A 16,123-nucleotide genomic window follows, 5' to 3' on the forward strand; every position below is an offset into this window, starting at 1 on the left:
GCAGGATCATAGTAAGTCATTCTCAAATCAAATTAGGGACATACAGAACTTTGAAACCATAAATAAAAATCCATTTATAAGTGTAATAATTTCACAGATAAATCGCACCCAAAAAAGCTTACGCATGAAAAGCTCGGCATCAGAGTCCATAGACTTCTCATTGTGTGAAGAAAATGAGGGTGGGATCTGTGTATATATAGACTACAAAATAAAGGTATACACACAAAATGACTACAAAATACACACATATACATACACACGCACACATATACACATGCACACACACACAAAATACATATAAAATAATTACAGCACACAAAATGACTACAAAATACACATATATACATAATACACATATATACATACACATGCACACACAAAATATATATATACATATACACACACATACAGGTAGAGGTGATGGAGCTGGAGACGGCGAGGCAGCGAGGAGACTGCAATGGAGCTTGAGGCGATGGCAGCAATGTAGAGCTTCAGGCGGGCCAGCTGCGATGAAGAGCTTCAGACGGGCTGTGCAAGGATGGGGGGAAATGATGGAGGGGCGACGACGAATGGTGGGGCGACACAGGAGCTGGCAATTAGTGAGGGAGACAGGTGAGTGGGAGAAAGAGAGGGAGAGAGTGGGACAAAAAGAGAGAGACAATGAGTAATAGGGAGCTGCAGGAAGAGAGGGAGAGAAAGAAAGAGAAAGTGACTGGGCGGGAAATAATTTAATTTAAGCGATTTATCTGAAATATTAAATCTTAGCCATTGAAATATAGACATTTTCAAAACCTTTGTGTCTTATTATATAGATATACACATACATACGACATACACACGACACACACACTATTATATGACGCCTTTCTGTTTCCAACCAAATAGCAGAACCGTGCCATGATCATAGTAAGTTGTTCTTAAATCAAACTAAGGACATACAGAACTTTAAAACCATAAATAAAAATTCATTTATAAGTGCAATGATTTCATAGATAAATCGTACCGAAAAAAGCTTACGCGTGAAGAGCTCGGCATCGGAGTCCATAGACTTCTCATTGGGTGAAGAAAATGATGGAAAGATCTTTGTAAATATAGACTACAAAATAAAGACACACACAAAATGACTACAAAATATACACATATACATACACACACACATCAAATACATAAATATACGCACAAAATGTAGTTACACACACACACACAAAATTACTACAGAATATACATACACACATACACATACACACGCACACATACACACACACATACACACAAAATACATATAAAATGACTACAGCACACACACAAAATGACTACAAAATACACATATATACATACACATGCACACACACAAAATATATATATACATATACACACACATACAGGCAGAGGCGATAGAGCTGGAGATGGCAGGGTAACAAAGAGGCGGCAATGGAGCTTGAAAAGATGCCTATGATGGAGAGCTTCAGGCAGGGTAGTCACGATGGAGAGATTTAAGTGGGCCATGCAAGGATGGAGGGAAAAAGAAAGGGGCAACGGCGAGCGGTGGGGTAACACGGGTGTCGACTATGATGTGGGTGGGTGGGAGTGTAACATCCGGTGTAACCGGTGTTAAGAGAATAAGAAAGGAAGTAAGAAAACTTCCAAAAATACCCTTGAGGTGGTGATGAATCCTTGAGATTGAGGGTGCCCTATGAGAGGGGTATTTTGGTAATTTGGATGGTGAAATCCAATAAAAAGGGTATTTTGATAAATTGGAAATAATTCCTATGTGGAATTAGGTGAATAAGTGGATTAAATCCCAATTTGGTATTTATATGGAGATATATGGGATTAAAAAATTCACAAAGGGTATTTTGAAAATTTTGGAATCTACTTCCATAAAAGAATTTAATTATGGAAAGTAGGGAAAATGGAGAATATGAAATTATTGGAGGAAATAATTATTTTTCCCTAAAATGGTGAATTAATGTGGTAATGCCACATGGATGGCCAAGATAAAGAATTGGAAGCCAAGTTTGTGTCTTAAAGTGACACTTGGCATAATCTTGGAAATTTGAGAGAAATATGTATATTAGTGTTATATGTATTTCCCGCATCACCCCGCATGGGCCAGACTCGGTCCGATAGACCGGCCCAATCACCCAAGGCCAAGAAGGCCCGGACGACCCCGTCAAGGAAGGTCCAGCCTCCACCAAAGATCCGGAACTCGTAAAGCGAGCATATGGCGAGCTCCCGGTAATCCCCCAACGAGCTCGGAGCAATCGACTAACGAGCTCCTGAAATATCCTCCAGATCGCTGGCCCATCCAGGTCGCTGGCCTAAAACCTCCAGCTCGCATGAGCGGCAAAGCTGCTGAGAAGTCAGAGGTAGGGTCCGATCACTTTATCTGTAACAGCCCATGCCCTTCGTAATGAGGATCCCACTCCCGGTCTTGCGAAGGCGGTAAGAACTGTTTGTCCCCCATTATACAAACACTGTATTTTTATATATTATCTAGATTGTAAAAGCCCCTCAAGATAAATGAGAATCAAAGAGACCATGAGGGGCAAGGAGGACAAGAAAAATAATAATTAGATACCGCTACTCGGGGAGAATAATGAGATGGCGGCCGTGGACTAGGCATCGTTCTGGCCGAACCACGTAAAAGATTCTGGTGTACACGCTTGGAACTTTGGGGGGAGGGGTTTTCTTCCTTCCTTCTCGGTATTTTTGGATTGACTCACCGCGGCCCAAAACGAATCACGGTCGGCCGAAATCAAACGTCGACATTTTGGCGCTAGAGGAAAGGGCCGCTCTGATCAATAGCCATGGCTAGAGGAAGGAATACTAGAAGTTCCGAGGCGGCGGTCGACCCACCTGAAAATCACCACGACCGACCACGAGACTTACCACCAAATGGAGGACCCATTGCCCCGACAGCCGATACTCCTTTGCCGCCGCCCGCCGGAGACGCTCCTGGCATACCACTGAAGGATCATACACGAGGAAACAAAGCATGCAACGGAAGCGTTTTAAAATCAAAACCGTTCCTCGCATTGATTAGAATCTAAGAGACTTACTTTTGCGGCGGATTACCGGACGGAATGGAGCGATGGGAGCTTCTTCGCGTTGTGGAGACGACGGCTGTCCTGCTAGCCTTCGGCTCCGTCGCATCAGAACTCAAACGCACCCTTTCGGTCTTCCGGAGTATGACTCGAACTCGTGGCCTCTCTTCGGTGAAGAAGAATGAAAAACGACTTGGATGAAAAAACAACCAAAGAGAGATATATATAGGGAGAACCCTAGGGTTAAAACCCTAGTGGGCCAAACCCTAATGGGCCAAGATCATTTAATTAATATCTAATTGGGTTAGCCCAATTAATTAATTAAAAAAACCCTAATGAACTATTATTTTATTCTAGCCCAATTAATTATGGACCATTCTGAATAAAATAATTCTCTCTCAATGTAATTCATCCAACAAGCCAAATGTATTAAAAAAATACATGAGTTACATAAAGCTACCCCGGGGACCAAAAGACAAATTATTCACGGCTACTAAAATGACCAAAATATCCCTGCTACCTAGTAGCTATATTTTGTCATTCTAAGTGTTCCAACTATCACCATATGGTAACACTGACCCCACGAATAATTTTACATATGCCATGTCTTTGACCTACTAGTGTAATGACGAAAATACCCCTCTGCGTAACACCCATCATTTAGAAAGGAATAATGTACTAACACCTTTCTAAATGACTTCTACCATCCTTAGATCACTAGTCCAATAATCCGTGACTACTCGAATGTACTTGCTTATCACTGGGAGCTACCCAGAAGCACACACTCTTAAGTCACGTTCCCAGGGCCCTGGATTATTCGATTATTCTTGGACAATCACAAGGGGGTGAATCACAAAAACTATCTTGTATTAGTCTGTCTTAGCTAATTAGAAACCATACTCCCAACTCAAAAGGATATTGATCTTTGATAGACCTCACCTACAATGAATCTAAGAATATAGCTCTAGGTTCACTAGACCACCAACTAATACTCAAGTATTAGAGTACTCATCCACGTAGTAGCAGTGATAGACTAGCTTCATGATAATTAGTACTTTGTCATTAGCTTCTATCGCAGGTCCACTCTACGCATTCCAAATGCGCTTGTACAATTAGAGTAAACGGACTGTTTACTGGCTAAGGCAAGCCATCCTCCATTAGGATCTATTGCACAATGATCTTATCATGATAGAATGCCCAGTTCTATCAAAAGATCAAGAGTAATATTTTCTTGCTTATTAAGTACCCATGATTCATGCCTAACTGTGAAGAACGACCCATCACATGAATCACTTACTTAATAGCATGGACACCTTTCCAACAATTAAATGCAAATAATATATGTGCCATAAACTGAATAAAAGAAACATCATTACCATAAATTAAACAAAACGTGTCTTTAGGGCATACATTTCCAACAACCACCACGGGTCCCTGTCCAGCCTACTGTCCAAATCACTGGGACAGGCACGATCCGGGACTGGCAGCAGCGCCAGGAAGCATTGGAGAATACGGTAATGCAACTCGCTGACGCGGTCAGAATTCTGGCCCAAGCTCAAGCACGGGCTGTCCACGACCCACCGGCGTCGCCTCGCAGGGTCTGCCAACCGCGGGAGGAGAGACACCCACCCGCGGAAGAAGATATCGGGGATAACTATCCGTCCCCAATTCACCGCTCCCCAGTCCGAGAAAGAAGCAGGCGATCGCAAGCCCAGCAATCAGTAGGACCGGACTCAACTGTGGAAGAGCTGTATCAAAGGGTGCGACAGCTGGAAGAACGACAAGGAGTCCGCAGCCAGAATAATGGCCGTGGGGATAGGACGCCGTTCGCCAGAGAGATTGAGCTCGAACCCCTACCCCGGAGGTTTAAGGTCCCGAGCATGCCACAATATAATGGGGACAGCGACCCCTATGATTACCTGGATGCGTACAACGTGCAAATGGATCTACAAACAACCAGCTCGCTGGCTAAATGTCGTGCCTTCCCAGCAATCTTAAGAGACATCCCCCGAGCTTGGTTCAGGAGCCTTCCGCCTCGTAGTATCAACAGCTGGGAAGAGTGCCAACAGAGGTTCCTTAACCAATACAGGGCTCTAAGGAGACAGCTCGCGCCACCTTGCCACCTCGCCACCGTATTCCAGAAAGCAAACGAGCCACTAAGGGATTACATCACTAGGTTCAGGCGCGAGGTGAGCAACGTCGAGGATCCCTCGGATGAAAGTATCCTAACGGCGATCTCTGCCGGCCTCCGAAAAGACGGAAAGCTCTACGAGAGCATCTACCGAACCCCGGTCAAAGACCTGGGGGAATTCTATGAACGAGCTTCCAAGGAAATCCGATGGGAAGACGCCTTCGGGACGAAGAAGCCCGTCGGGTCAAGAGAAGAAGCTGGGGGCTCCAGCCAGAATAAGAGAAGGCACAACGGAGACGCCGGAAGAGAAGCTCGGGGGGAGCGCTCGAGCAATGAAGTGTTCAAGCGAGCTCGGAAGGCAGAGGGAGATGAGCGACCTCATAGATCACAGCGCTTTGACAGCTACTGTGCCCTGTCAGACCCCCAAGAAAGGATCTTCGCCATCGAAAGGAACAAAGAGGAATTCGGGAAGCCCAACCCGTTAAGAACCCCAACAAATTCTGAAACAAAGAAAAATTTTGCGTGTACCACAATGAGGTGGGTCACAACACCTCGGAATGCTGGGCCCTAAGGTACGCCATCGAAGATCTGATAAGAAGAGGTCGCTTGAAAGATTACGTGGTGCGACCGACTAATCAACCAAGCCAGCCGCCGGTACAGCAGCAGCCTCCCACCGATGATGACCAATCACCGGCTGTACGAACCATCTACACGATCCATGGCGGGCCCCACCTCGCTGGATCCTCCCACAAATCCCGCGACAAATACATACAAGAGGCCAACCATGTCTTGCTAGCGAGATCAGGCGAACAGCCGGTTCCCGCGAAGCGGCCTAGGGGTAACCCAATCCCAGAGAAGATGTTTTTCTCGGAAGAAGACGCCAGAGACGTCCATTGGCCGCACAACGACGCACTCGTTATACGAGCCCAGGTCGGCAACTCCGAAGTGCGAAGGATAATGGTGGACACGGGCAGCTCGGTAAATGTAATGTACAGAGCATGCTTCGATCAGATGGGTTTGGGACCGGAACAGTTGAGTTCGTCCCCAGAGCCACTCTATGGGTTCACGGGAGACGCAGTGATTCTCGTCGGTCGGATCAGCCTTCCCCTCACCATCGGGGATGCGAACCGCCAGGCCATTACTTTGGCAGAATTCCTAATAATTGACTGCCCCTCAGCATACAACGTCGTACTCGGAAGGCCGGCGATGAACGACCTGGATCTAGTCACCTCAACCAGGTCGCTTACGGTGAAATTCCCGACCCCCGACGGTGTAGGGTGTGTACGAGGCGAGCAGCACCTCGCAAGACGTTGCTATGAGGACGCCCTGAAAATGGGAGCAAAGGGAAAGAAAGTAAATATCATCGCAAAAGTCAGCCCGCGATCAACTGGCCGATGGGAGGACCTGGATCCACGCAAGGTCGACTGCGAAAAGCCCACCGGTCCCATGGAAGAGCTCGAAGATATCTCAGTCGGTGAGGCAGACGAGGAAAGGCACCTCAAGCTAGGCAAGAGTCTAGCCCCCGAGGTAAAATCCCAACTTACAGATTTCCTTAAAGCTAACCTTGATGTATTCGCATGGAACCACGAAGATTTGGTGGGAATCGCCCCAGAAGTCATGTCACATAGGCTCAACGTAGATCCAAGCTACAGGCCAGTGCACCAGAAGAGGAGGCCAATGACTCCGGAGCGTTATACCGCTCTTAAAGAAGAAGTGGACAAACTCTTGGCGAATAATTTCATCAAGGAAGCCCACTATCCGGTCTGGGTGGCCAACCCGGTCCTAGTAAAAAAGAAAAACGGGAAGTGGAGGACCTGCATCGACTTCACCGACCTGAACAAGGCCTGTCCTAAAGACAGCTTTCCCCTCCCCAGAATCGATCAGCTCGTGGATGCAACGGCTGGTCACCGCCTCCTCAATTTCATGGATGCCTATTCAGGCTACAACCAGATCCCCATGAACCCCACGGACCAAGAGCACACCTCGTTCATAACCGACCGGGGGCTCTATTGTTACAAGGTCATGCCTTTTGGATTGAAGAATGCTGGCGCGACCTACCAGAGGCTGGTCAATAATATGTTCGAAACACTGATCGAAAAAACCATGGAAGTATACGTTGACGACATGCTGGTAAAATCCGAGCAAGTGACGGACCACGTTTCCGATCTAAAAGAAACGTTTGGAGTCCTCAGGAAATATCAGATGAAGCTCAACCCGCTCAAGTGCGCCTTCAGTGTAGCCTCTGGAAAATTTCTTGGGTTTATGGTAAACAACAGAGGCATTGAAGCCAACCCAGACAAAATTAAGGCTCTGCTCAACATGAGGTCGCCCATAAGAAAGAAGGAGGTGCAAAGCCTCAATGGTCAGGTCGCGGCTCTGAGCCGTTTCATTTCAAAGGCAACTGACAAGTGTGCCCCGTTCTTCGAGCTTCTAAAAAAGGAAAAAGACTTCAGATGGACAGAAGAATGCGAGTTCGCATTCCAACAACTAAAGGAGTACATGGGACGGGCCCCACTGCTCGCCAAACCTAAGGAGGGAGAGAGGTTGACCTTGTACTTAGGAGTATCCCAACAGGCTCTCAGCGCGGCCCTCATTCGGGGGGAAGAAGGGGTGCAGCACCCCATTTATTACGTCTCCAAAAGCCTAATCGATGCAGAAATAAGGTACGCACCAATCAAAAAATTGGCTTACTGTCTAATAGTGGCATCAAGGAAGCTGCGACCCTATTTTCAAGCTCATGAGATTGAAGTCCTGACCAAATACCCATTGAAACAAATCCTCCAAAAATCGGATACCTTAGGCCATTTACTAAAATGGTCTATTGAGCTCGCTCAGTTCGACATAAAGTACAAACCAAGGACGGCAATAAAGGGTCAAGCGTTGGTAGACTTCATTGCCGAGTTTACTGGGCCAATTGACGAGGAGCCAGAAAACCTGAAAGGACCGTCCTGGGAACTATACGTCGATGGATCATCGAACGAACAAGGAGCGGGAGCCGGGGTTATGCTAATAAGCCCCGAAGGTCACAAAATCCTCTGCGCCCTGAGGTTCGGTTTTTTAGCCACCAATAATGAATCCGAGTATGAAGCCTTATTAGCAGGACTCCGCTTGGCAAAGGAAATACGAGCTGAATTCTTGGAGATCTTCAGCGACTCTCAACTAGTTGTCAACCAGGTGCGGGGAGAATACTAGGCCAGAGACACGAAGATGGCAGCATACTTACAGAAGGCACGCGAACTTTTAGCCACTTTCGAAAAATATGAAATGCATCAAATCCCCCGTTCCCAGAACTCTCATGCGGACGCTCTGGCTCGCCTAGCAACTGCTCGGGACGCAGAATTCTTGGGGGACATACCTGTCGATTTTTTGGCCACCCCGAGCACGGAACAACGAGATGAAACGCTACTGATCACGGTGCCCCAAAACTCATGGATGACCCCCATCTTGGAGTATCTGCAAGACGGGAAACTACCGGAAGACAAGCTAGAAGCACGTCGCCTGCGAGCTCAAGCCGCCCGATATTGCATCTACGATGAAAGACTGTACAAGAGGGGATTCTCAGCCCCACTCCTGAGGTGCATTGACGGCACCGATTGCCAGTCTGTGCTAGAAGAAATTCATGCAGGCCACTACGGTAATCATCCAGGGGCACTCTCTCTGGCACAAAAGGCCCTCCGACAAGGGTTTTATTGGCCTACCGTGAAGCAAGATGCCATAGAGACGGTCAAGAAATGCGAGAAGTGCCAAAGGTTCGCCAAGGTTCCGCGAGCTCCGCCGGCTTACCTGCAGCAGATGAGCAGCCCTTGGCCCTTTGCCATTTGGGGCATGGATCTAATCGGGCCGCTGCCCACGGCTCGCGGAGGATGCAAACATGCCATAGTGGCAGTTGACTACTTCACCAAATGGGCAGAGGCCAAAGAGCTCGCACAGATCACCAGCGCGAAGACACAAGCTTTTACATGGGATAACATAATCTGCAGATTCGGAGTGCCACAGCAAATAGTAACGGACAACGGAACCCAATTCACCAGCGAGCAATTCATCCAATTCTGCGAGTTAATGGGGATTCAAAAGAGTTTCACCGCCGTTGATCACCCCCAGGCCAATGGGCAGGTCGAAGCAGTCAACAAAATAATCAAGCAGACCCTGAAGACAAAGCTTGAGGCTAGAAAGGGGGCCTGGGTGGATGAACTGCAAACAGTACTATAGACCTATCGGACAACAGCCCGAAGTAGCACTGGAGAAACCCCATTCTCGATGGCGTATGGGTCGGAGGCTATGATCCCCGCTGAGAATAAAGTGGCCAGCCACCGAAGGGCCACCTTCAGCTCAGATCGCAATAACGAGCTACTGGCGGCTAATTTGGACCTGCTCGAGGAATCAAGAGATGTAGCTCGCGTGAGGATCGAGATTTATCAACAAAGGGTGGCACGATACTATAACAGGAAGGTCCAAATCCGACGTTACAACGTCGGAGATCCGGTACTACGCCTAGTACTGCCAGGAGCACGGGCGGCAAGCGATGGCACCTTAGGTCCTAACTGGGAAGGTCCATTTATCATCAAAGAAAATTTGAATAACGGAGCATATCATCTGGAAAACATGGACGGTCTCCCCCTCCCACGAGCTTGGAACGCAGAACACCTTCATCCTTACTTCAGATAAATGTAATCGTTCTTGCCTATGCTCTGTCTTTTTCATTACGAATGACTTTCATGATTCTGGTCAGAATTTATGAACTTTCATTGCACTTTATTCTTATTGGTATTCGATTGAATGCCCCCGTAACGAGGGGTCAAAAAGCCATGGTTTGCGAGCTGAGAACCAATCATCTTGACTTTATGTCATGGTTTGGAACCTACTGAGCAACCGCTTCCACAAGTAACCCCGAGCTTGGGTTCGCTAGCCAATGTCCTTTTATCTTGGCTTAAAGCCTTGGTCTGCAACCTACCTGGGTGTTCCCTCTCAGTTCAAATAAAACTTGTAGAAGCCACTGGGTGTTAGCTGAGGCCGTAACGCGACCTACCTGGACACATATCCCGGCCGTACAAGTCAAACGAGATAACAAGCCATGGTGTGTTAGCTGGGGTCACTCTATGACCCGCCTGAACATATAACTTGGTGGTACAGGCTGCGCTTTCACTAGCTGGGGTCCTCCTATCTTGGCTTAAAGCCATGGTCTGCAACCTACCTGAGTGTTCGCTCCCAATTTATTGAAAACTTATTAAAGCCTCAACATGCCGGCCGAGGCCATGGCATAATCTCATACCCTAGCAAACTTTGCGTATTGGACCCTATCAGCTGAGGTCCGTCTTAACTTGGCTAAAAATAAAGCATTCGCGACCTACCAGGCACACGCCCTATAACAAGCTTCTCAGCCACTACATGTTAGACAAGATCACAAGGCCATCCGACTTTACATATATCTCGGGAAGGCTCTCGTTATTTCGTCAAAATATGCCGAACGGGGTTTCCTGGAAATTGCCTAAGTATGAGTGTTCGCGCTGATTATTACAACTATCATCAACGAACTAGTTAAAGAGCGTTAGTCTACGAGCTGATAAAACTCCGGATCTACCTGGACCTATGTTCGAACAGTTCATTATCAAGTTACATACTCAAAAGTTTCTTATCAGTGAACCTTTCAAAAATACGGGAGCTTTGTTGAAGAGATTTTCAAGTTATACCATGAAGAAGTTACTTTCAAGTCATGATTCAAGAATCGTCATGCCAAAACCTCGTCAGAGTTAACTTGAATTCGCGAAGAAATCTGAGGCAACGTGCACAAAATGCCAATTTTTATTATTAGATGAAGCTCACGTTACAAAAAAAAAAAATACATGTGGGAATCCTAGCTAAGAGGGGCGTTCGGTTCTGCAGGATCAACCTCGACAGGGCGAGCTTCAGTAGGTAGGGTCGGCTGGAGATCGACCTCGACAGTCCCGGCTGGGCAAACCTCGGCAACCTCCACAGGAGGCTCCTTGGCAGTCTCACCAGGCTGAGCCGCGGCGACCCCGGATAGCTCGGCCCCGACCTGAGGAGCTTGCGTTGCGACCAAAAACGAGTCAAGGGGACTGGCATCATCAGCATCCTCCACGGCCTCGGCAGCATACCGAGCCACCTCCTCGACAGCCTGCGCACCAAAGAAGGAGAAATCCATCTCAGGATGGTTCACCCAAAGGGTGTACAGAAATGCCAAGCAAGTGTCGGATCTAGTCTCCCTACACGCCGCGTCCATCCGCTCTCCGACCTCTGCCCTTATATCGTCAATGGTCCTCTTGGCAAGCTCCTCGCATCGGACGACATGATCATCCGCCCGTGTCCGCTCCTCCTTCACCGCCCTAAGCTCTGCCTCGGTTGATTTGAGTCGCTCCTCAGCCCTCCGCAACTCCGCCTTCGCTCCATTTAGCTCGCCGGTGAGCCCGGAGTTGGCTTGCTCCCACATGTTCTTCAACCTGCGAAGCTCCTCGTCGAGATCTTTATTCTTCTAGATCTCCATCCTCAGACGCGTCAAGCAACCCTCCACCTCCTTTTGAGTGGCAAGGAGCTCGACCTGGAGATCTTTCTTCTCGTCCGAGAGCTTCGTTATTTCGGCCTTTTGGGCGTTCTTCTCGTCCTCAAGCTTCGCTATTTCGGCCTGACGGGACATGCTCACCGACTGAAGCTGCTCCTCAAAATCTTTGTATTGAGCTCGGAGCTTCACGACAGCAAGAGAAGTCTGCAAAAGAAGAAATGTTAGCTCATTAAAAAAGTAGGCTAAGAAACCGAGGTACGAAGAATTCCTACTTACCACCAGGCTGTGACGGGCGACAAAATCACAAAGGGGGATTCCCTTTAACTTCGGGTCGTCGAGGGGCTTCGAGTTCGGACCCAGGAAGTCGGGCACGGAATCCAGGAGGGGACCAACAAAGACCCCTCCTGGCAGGGCCTCCACGGCCAGCTCCTTCTCACGGACCCTGACCCATTTGGCCCTGATATCCTCCCCTTGTTGCAGCTGGTCCGATCTCCGTTTCGAGCTGGCGGCAGGAGCGTCTCGAACCTCCACTGCGACCTCCTTCCCACGGGCTCCACTCGAACCATGGTCTCGGGAGGCAGGGGGCCGATGCCCCAGCTGCAGATGAGCTTGCTTTGACTGTTGGGGCTGACGGGGCAGTGTTCTTTGCCGCTGCTCCTGCTGCCCCCCCCCCACGCGACTGTTGGGTTTGCTGCTGCTGAGGGCGTGATTGCGGCTGCGGCTGCTCCGACCTGCTATCCCGCGAGCTATAGCTCGGGGTTATGGAGGACGTAGTGCTTGACCTTGCCCTATGACGCTTCGGTTGGAGGAGCTCGAGATCAACCATATTATCGTCTTGGTCGGCTTCCCCTCTTGAACTGTTCGTCTCAGTGAGCTGTAAGCCGGAAGGGAGAATCTCCGCACCCAAGTCCCTGAAATGATCTCCCTCGATAGTCTCGGTGCCAAGAGGAGGGGCGAGCTCGTATTCGCAAAGTAGCTCGTCCGAAAGTTCAAGAATTTCCGAGCTCGACTCCACAGCCACAAGTTTACCAAGGATATCAGTCTCCTCGGCCGATAAAATCGGGTTCTTCCCCCCAAAATCTGCATCAAAGCATGAGCAAGTTAAAACAAGCACTCTCGGAACAAAGGAAAGATTTATGAGAGCTCATATTCTCTTACCAGGGGTCAGTGCGAAGCTACAATTCCTAAGTAGAGAAAGGGAAGGGCAAGACACGAAGAACCAACTGGACTTGTAATCGCCCACGTTGGACTTCCCCTTTGCTTTACCCTGAGGAAGGGCGGCCTTGTACGGAGAAGGACGAGCCGCCAGGTAATACAGCCCGTCCTTGGCATTTTTGAAAGAAAATAAAAATCTTATCAGTTTTGGCGAAGGGAGAGGAAGTTTGTTTATAAGGAATAAAACGGCCAAAGAAGTAAGTTGGGCATACGAATTCGGTGTTAGTTGGAAGGGGGCGAGCTTGAAGTCGTTCAAGAGGGCGATAAGGTACGGGGCTACTGGGAACCTAAAGCCAGACTCGAGGTGTTGGGGGCTAATAGCTATGAAATTGGCTGGCGGGTAGGCTGCATGGGAGCTCGAAGCAGGGATGTATATTCGGCAGGTCCTGGGGAGACGAAACTCCTGAGCACAAGTCATCACCTCATGAAGCTTGGCCTTGGACGAGAATCTCTTGAAGACCACAAGATCAGCACTCCCACCAGCGATCTGATCTTGAACCTTCAGCTCGGTTTCCCGAGAGGTCGGGATGGCGACCTCCCTGCACCCCGAGCTCGCACCCCCAAGATTTTGGCCCTCCATAATGAGACAATCTTCAGAGCTCGAGGTGTCGTTTTCTCCTACGATATAATTGCAGCGCTTTTGACCTGAATTTCCACGGTGTTGGTCTGACATCTACAAAGGAAAAGAGAGAACAGTCAGGTCGCAAGTCGCGAACCAGACCTCAAGAAACTAGAAGAAAAACCCTAAAACGTCCCCTAGGTCTTCCAGGCCGAGCGCTTCGCAAAAGGGGTACCGCCTAGGGCGGAGGGGCTGCAGCCGCAAGCCCGGTGTTCCATGAAAAGCTAATCCTAAGGTCATTGGACCCAAAGGCCCAGCAAACGACAAACTGAATCGTGCCGTTTCCCCAAAAATGAGAACGACATCGATCAACGAAGCCAGAGAAAGCACCGACGGCTAACCAACGGTGGACGGCCTCACAAGAAAAAGAAGAAAGTCACGACAAACTTACCTAAAAGCTGCGCTTGACGACTGAATGGGGACTCGTACCAAGCACCGGACGAGAACGGCAGACGTCTGAAAGCACGGCGATAATGGAGGCCTCGAGAGAGGAAAGAGAAAGCAGGGAGGCAAAGGTTTGAGGGAGTTTCAAAATAGCGTGAAAGAAGAAGCGGGTGGACACTCCCCACTATTTATACTGACGGCCTGGTCCATCCCAACCGTCGGATCAAATGACGACTTATCACATGCTCCGCATCCAGCGGCCGCACAACAGCTTGTGGGTCCCACGAGTGTAATCATGCGCAGAAATGGGGAGGGGGCGCGCATTAAATGCGCTGCCGACAAAGCGTGCTGCGTGGAACGACGAGACTTAAGGTGATTGGGCAGAAGTCGGAGGGATGGAAGAACAGCTGGCACGCGTCAGTTCCCAGCACGAAGATCGTGCCGCGAACTGGGGGGCTTATGTTATATGTATTTCCCGCATCACCCCGCATGGGCCAGACTCGGTCCGATAGACCGGCCCAATCACCCAAGGCCAAGAAGGCCCGGACGACCCCGTCAAGGAAGGTCCAGCCTCCACCAAAGATCCGGAACTCGTAAAGCGAGCATATGGCGAGCTCCCGGTAATCCCCCAACGAGCTCGGAGCAATCGACTAACGAGCTCTTGAAATATCCTCCAGATCGCTGGCCCATCCAGGTCGCTGGCCTAAAACCTCCAGCTCGCAAGAGCGGCAAAGCTGCTGAGAAGTCAGAGATAGGGTCCGATCACTTTATCTGTAACAGCCCATGCCCCTCGTAATGAGGATCCCACTCCCGGTCTTGCGAAGGCGGTAAGAATTGTTTGTCCCCCATTATACAAACACTGTATTTTTATATATTATCTAGATTGTAAAAGCCCCTCAAGATAAATGAGAATCAAAGAGACCATGAGGGGCAAGGAGGACAAGAAAAATAATAATCAGATACCGCCACTCGGGGAGAATAATGAGATGGCGGCCGTGGACTAGGCATCGTTCTGGCCGAACCACGTAAAAGATTCTGGTGTACACGCTTGAAACTTTGGGGGGAGGGGTTTTCTTCCTTCCTTCTCGGTATTTTTGGATTGACTCACCGCGGCCCAAAACGAATCACGGTCGGCCGAAATCAAACGTCGACAATTAGAAATGTGGGAGCATATATATATGTGGATTTATGAGTTGGAGAAGGATTTAATTAAATGCAAAAATAAGTGATTTTGGTCTTTTAAGCATTTAATGAGAGGCGTGATTATATGGATTGAAGTAAATCCAAAAAAAAATGGTAAATGATCACCATTAATGCCTTGAAAAATATGAGATTTAAATAAATGCGAAAAGAAAATAGGAAAATGGTCCCATTAATGCTTTGGAAAATTATGGGATTTATTTAAATGTGAAAAAAAAGTGATTATGTCATTCAAAGTGGTCTCTCATGTGATAGGGGAAAATGACCAAATTAAATAAATAGAAAAAGAATTCTATTTTTGGGATTTCAAGACAAGATCAAGGGTGGAGATCTAAGAAGACCAAATGGCATGGATTGTGCTTCTTGTGTTTTCTCCAAGGGAGAAGTCTTGTTTATTAAAATGGATGGTTGAGATTTAGTTTTTCCTTAAGCACATGGATTGTGCCTTTAGTGAGTGGCTAGGATGCATTCTTGAAATATGAAAAACTAGTATAAAATGGCAAGTAAGGAAGTCTTCTCTTCCTTTGGCCATTTGGAGAAAGAAATGAAGAAAGAAGGAAAGAAAGAGAGAGAAAGAAGTCTTCCATGGAAGGAAAAGTGAAGAAAGAAAGAAGATGATGAAGAAATCAAGGCAAGTATACTTTCTTCTCTTTATTTTTTGGTATGCTTGTACGCAAAAATTAAGTGGCTTGTTGAAATGCCATTTTAGGTGGGAGAAAATGATGTTGGAAGCTTTCTTGAAATAAAGATTTAAAGGTTCAAGAATGCGGTAGGGGATGGCCCCATGTGGTGGAGGCCTTGCATTGCATTGTAAGTAGGTTGTATAAATTTTTATATATCTTTTTGCATGCTTTACTTGTACATGAGACCTATGGCTATGGGGTTGGGAAAGTAGTAGGTTGATGCCTCAAACCATGTTGGGTTGTGAGGATGGAATAACCTAACTATGCTTGCATGCATTTACCATTACATAGACTTGTTATGCTTGTATTTACTTTGCATATGCACCCTTA

The sequence above is a fragment of the Diospyros lotus genome, chromosome 11 (genome assembly GCF_014633365.1).
Source record: "Diospyros lotus cultivar Yz01 chromosome 11, ASM1463336v1, whole genome shotgun sequence".
NCBI lineage: Eukaryota > Viridiplantae > Streptophyta > Magnoliopsida > Ericales > Ebenaceae > Diospyros > Diospyros lotus.